The following is a 5,617-nucleotide window of genomic DNA, read 5'->3' as shown; positions in this document are numbered from 1 at the left end:
AATTCTCAGTTGGCCACTTAAGCCATTTTCAAGTGGACTCTGCACTGTGCTGAGGATAAGGATTGGGATCAAACAATGCAAACCAACCTAGTGGAGTTCAAAGTGGGCCAGAACTATGTTTTATTTGCATGGAAGTAATCCCATTGGCTTCATTTTTGTTATACCAATATAAGTAAGAGAAGAATTGAACCCAGGATGTATAAGTCATCTGTTACTGGGTACTGCTTTTCTTTAAATTACAAACATCAGGCTGTCTACGGAATAAGTAAACTGTATATAAAGTCACCATTTTCTACTCTGAAATTTTGGTTTGTTTTAACTTCCTTCTGCAGAAAGAAGTAAAGCATTTCAAGATGTCCTGTCCAGATTAAACCTGGAGAAGCACAGAAGCATCAAGATCAGGCTGAGGGATGTTTTGGAGATCTGCCCAGAAAGCATCAAGAACAGAATTCCAGAGGCATTAGGTGATTTACCTTGGCATTTCCTGAGGAAGGTCATGGCTCTGAATGGGACGGCCAGAAATACAAGCATTGGGCACAAGGCTCCTGAAGAAGAAATGGATGATTATGAGGAGAAACTGCATACTGATGGCACTTTCTGTTTTAGTGACACTGAGATGAAAGTTTCTCTGCAATCTCTTGATGTTCTTTGTGCTGTTCTGCTTTGCTCAGTTTCCTACAGCAGGAGATCCTGTCCAAAATGTCCATGTGCCAGTTTGCCCTCCCTCTGCTGCTACCCGCCCTCAACACCCCCAAGGGCACCCTACTACTGTGGGTCATGAGGGACATTGTGAGGAAGTGGAGGCCGCACTCCCTGGCACAGAGCAGAGGGTTCAGAGAGGAGAGCCTGGTGCTCACAGAAATGCCAATGATTTCTTTTCTGTGGATGGGGAGCTGCAGCTTCTCCAAGTCCCAACTCCTCAATGAGGTTCTCAGCCCCTCCCAGCAGCACCACGATTTCTTTATCCATTGGGACATGGAGTCTGGGAACTTCCTTCAGAAAATCGCAGATGGGCTGGTTGAGATTTCCTGGTATTTCCCTGGGGGAACGGAAATTTCTGATCTTTTCCCAGAACCCATTGCAGTTACAAATCTGCACGGAGACATTGAGTCCCACTGGCTACAGTTTAGCTTTTTAACAGCGGTCTCCTCCGCAGTGTTCATAGTTACCGAGAGCATCAGTGAGAGAGAATACGAGCTGTTATCATCTCTGAAAAAATCCAGCTCTAAATATTACTTCATCCTCAACTGCAAGAATAAGAAACCCAAAGAAACTCTGGGATTTCTTAATAAGCTGTCCTCAGTGTTGAAACTGAGCAAATTACTAATACTGGTGAAAGATAGTACCATGAATAATGCAGGATTTGTGGAAAAAGGTGAAGTCCACCATAGGAACCATAGTGAATTCATCTCCGAAGACAGTGAGTTTGGAAGCCATGGCTATGACGGCACGTGACCTAGGAATCCAGGTGGATGAGGAGTGTCAGGCATGTCAGTGTGCGAGGAAATATACTGAAGAAATCACTGCAGAAATAAGAGATGGGGCAAAATACAAAAGGGAAATGCTGAGCCTGCAAGGAGACCCATGGAAAAACTTGGCTCAATTGGAAAAAGAGATGTGCCAAATGAAAAGGCAAGGGGACGTGGCCATTGAAGACTATAAATCTGCGCTGAAACAGAAATGGTTAGAGATACGTAGACAGCGGAATCAGTGTGACCGTACTAATGGTTTGACTAAGTTTATCAATGGAATAGTACAGTTGAATCCAGTGGAGAAACATTACTTTCTGAAATGGATGAAATTTAGCCTGGATAATATTGCTAGGGGGAATCTTTCTGAAATGTGGGCAGACTATAAAGAGAAATGTGAAACTCCAGGAGTGGACCGAAAACAGATGGAGGAATTAGATAAATTAATATCTGATAGTTCCTTGGGGGTGGAGCATTTCATGCGTGAGTTGGGACAGTTCTATGACGCTGAATGCTCAATGGTTAAAGAAGGGAAAATGGAAGAAAGCCAAAGACCATTCTCCCATCTCCCATGCACAGCAGCTGACCTGATGCTGGAAGGGTTTCCTGTGGAGCTGATCGATGGAGATGCCTCCAACATCCCCATGAACTGGGTAGTAGATGTTCTAACTCATCTCCATATCAGACTAGGGGGTAGATCCAGAATGGTGGTTATAACAGTGCTGGGAGTGCAGAGCACTGGGAAATCGACTCTTCTCAACACCATGTTCGGCCTGCAGTTGATCAATGTAGCGATCGATGTACGCGAGGAGTGTTCATGACACTCATTAAAGTTACAGAAGCTGTTCAGGAGCTGCTTGGCTGTGATTTCATCCTGGTGATAGACACTGAAGGTCTGAAGGCCCCTGAACTAACAGCACTGGAAGACAGTTATCAACATGACAATGAGCTGGCCACCCTGGTGATTGGACTGAGTGACATCACCATCGTTAACATGACCATGGAGAATGCCACAGAAATGAAGGATGTTCTGCAAATTGTGGTCCATGCATTTCTCAGTATGGAGGAAATAGGACAACAGCCAAACTGCCAGTTTGTGCACCAGAATGTCAGTGATGTGTCTGCTCATGATCAAAACATGAGGGACAGGAAACACCTCCTGGAGCAGCTGAATGAAATGACCAAAGCTGCAGCAAGGATGGAAAAGCAAAGCAGGGAAATGGCATTTTCTGATATTGTGGAGTATGACCCAGAAAAACACAATTGGTACATGCCTGGCTTGCGGCATGGAGTCCCTCCCATGGCTCCCGTAAACACTGGATACAGTGAGAGTGTGTGTGAGCTAAAGAAATACCTGTTTGAATTCATAGAGAACCGTTCACGGAAAAGAGCTGGAAAGGATATTCCTGATTTTATTGTATGGTTGAAGAGCCTGTGGAAGTCAGTGAAACATGAGAACTTCATCTTTAGCTTTAGAAATAGCCTTGTAGCTTAAGCCTATCACCAGCTGTCTATGAAGTATTCTGAATGGGAATGGGATGAAGTGAGCTGTAGCTCACGAAAGCTCATGCTCAAATAAATTGGTTAGTCTCTAAGGTGCCACAAGTACTCCTTTTCTTTCCGCAAGGAGATGTATCTCTGGATATCTGAAAAAGAAACTTTTATCCCGAATCAGCTGCCAGAGACACTAGAGGGTGATCTCTTTCACAGCTTAAAAATGGAAGCACAAGGGAAGCTACAGCAGGGAGAACAGAAGCTCTTGAATAACTTAGAACAGTATTTTAAAAGTGAAGCTCCAAATTTGAACCTGATAGAAAAGTACAGAGAAGATTTCAAAAGGAGCGCAAATAGCCTCAAAAGAGAACTTGAAAATTCTTCAACCAGTAACTGTAAGGAAGCAATTCGAATACGAAGAGGACAGCACAAGATAGACAATATCCAGTCTGAGTACAAGCAGAAAATTGAAGGGGAAGTTGACAGACTCTTGGCTGAATACCGAAACAGAGAAGATAAATTAGACCATGAGAAACTGAAAAAAGAATTTGAAACGATGTGGCGAGAAACCTTGTCAGAGTTAACGCTCTGTACTTTACAGAAATGTCAAGTTGTTCAAGATATGGATCTCCAGTTGAGAAAGGATCTGAAGCACAGAGGGGGTGCTGTCAGACAGATACTACAACATGCAAAAAGCCTGCTGGATTATAGAATGAAGTCTTTCACAATGAAGAAGGAGTACTTAAACTTAAAATGGACCAGAGCAGTTGCAGAATACTTCTCACAGGAATGTTACTGTAAAACTGAAGAGTTTGCTCTATCTTTAATGACTGAATGCAAGAAATACATTGAAGAAAAAGTTAAATCCAAAACAGACTATGATGAAACCTATTGTGGAGAACTGCTGCATATGGTTAATGAGAGGTTAAAAGAGGAGGATATTGAGCAACTTCACACTTCTCCTTTGTTTGAAGTTGACCTGAAGCGTCACGTTTTGGGGGAAGCAGCTTGGCATTTCAGAAGATGCATGAAGATTTTATCAAAGAAAACGATCCTCAGCAACGTCTGGAGAAGCTGAAACCTCATTATTTCTCCATATTTACTGATCTCTATTTGGAAAAGAAGGAAAGCCAAACAAGGGTGAGGAATTTCTGCGATCAGTGTCTCAAACCTGCCCTGGTGGGTTATGTCAACAAAAGGCTCGGACTAGAAATAGTTGACAATTTTCTCAGCAGTGAACAGGCCCTTGAATACGCCAGCCAAAGCTTCTTTCAGTTCTTTTTGCTAAAGAAGCTGCTGGAAGAGATGAACTTTGACAACTATGTGAAATAGATAAGTAACTATGAAGAGTTTGTCAAATCCTGGATACAGAGATGTCTGATAGACCACTATGAAGGGAAGGCAAGTTTGAGAGATTTGGAGAAAGGGATTCTATCCAGAATAATAAATAAAATCAAGGGAATTCTGAAAAACTCCATAAATAAAAACAATAACACAGTTTCTGCCTTTTTAGACAGCTTTTGCAAAGAGCTGCAGCAGGACCTGGCCATTTCCAGCAATAGCTTAGTTGAAGACCATTAGAATCCGTTGAAGACAATTAAACTGCTATATTTAGAGCATGACTGTCATTTACTCTCCCTATTGTGCATTAAGAAATTAGTATTCTTGTTTTAATGTAATCACGCATAAGAAGCAACAGAAAACCATTTACAGTTAAACAAAATAAACTTGGGAACGGACTTTTTTGTGCTGGCTTATTTATTTTGAAATGTTGCCTTGGAACTTTTTGTTTTATTTAGCCCTGAGAGGAAGGATAGTGGGTGAGGTCAGCAAACATTTCAGGAGATGTGATACTTCCAAAGAACAAACCCAAGATCCCAAGTGATGCAGGAACCCTTAACATTTAAATTAGCCCTTCTGAGAGGCCTGATGCTGATAAGAATGACTGACCTCATGAAAAACGGGCTTTGTTTTCTCACTTAAACAGTGAGAAAATTTCACGGAGCCCTGAGCTCTCACTGGGGGGGATGGGGTGGAGACCCAATGGGGCACAAGTTAGTAACCGCTGTGGTGGGATAGGCAGGGCCAGCTCTGGAGTCAACAGAGCAACCCTCAGGTGAAGCAGTTAAACCCCAACCCAAAGACTGGAGTTTCCACAGTTACAAGGGAAATTAGATAACTATACACACACACAAACAGACTGAAATATGTAGGGTTAGAAATCCCCAGTAACAACACTGATGGCCCAAACTCTCTGCAGTGACCCCAAACCATGACACTCCCTCTCTGAGTCTCTTCTCGACAGTGGGGCTGTGAGTGTAGCTGGATTGGGCAGTGGCTCCGTCTACTGTCCCACGGAGGAATCTCTTCTCTTCATTGCCACATGCCACGCAGTTGCCGTACTCTATCTGTCAGCCCAGCTGCTCAGTGGATTTGCCCATGTCACCCGGTTTCAGTTGTTCCTTTCCACATAGAATCATAGGACTGGAAGGGACCTTGAGAGATCATCAAATCCAGGGGTTCTCAACCTTTTTCTTGCTGAGACCCCATTCAACATCCTATAAAAACAATAGGGCCCGGCAGGGGGGAAGCGTGGGCTCCAGGCCTGGGGGACACACTTGGGCATAGGCATAGTTTTACTTCTATTTTTTGGG

General features: G+C 43.3%; 1 pseudogene; it reads left to right on the top strand.

Annotated features, from left to right (window-relative positions):
* Positions 1 to 481: 481 nt before the first annotated feature.
* LOC142072410 (up-regulator of cell proliferation-like) lies at positions 482 to 4,544 on the top strand (annotated as a pseudogene).
* The last annotated feature ends 1,073 nt before the right edge of the window (positions 4,545 to 5,617 follow it).

This window comes from Caretta caretta, chromosome 6, assembly GCF_965140235.1.
Source record: "Caretta caretta isolate rCarCar2 chromosome 6, rCarCar1.hap1, whole genome shotgun sequence".
NCBI classification, from domain to species: domain Eukaryota; kingdom Metazoa; phylum Chordata; order Testudines; family Cheloniidae; genus Caretta; species Caretta caretta.
This window is presented reverse-complemented; position numbering and strand designations above follow the sequence as displayed.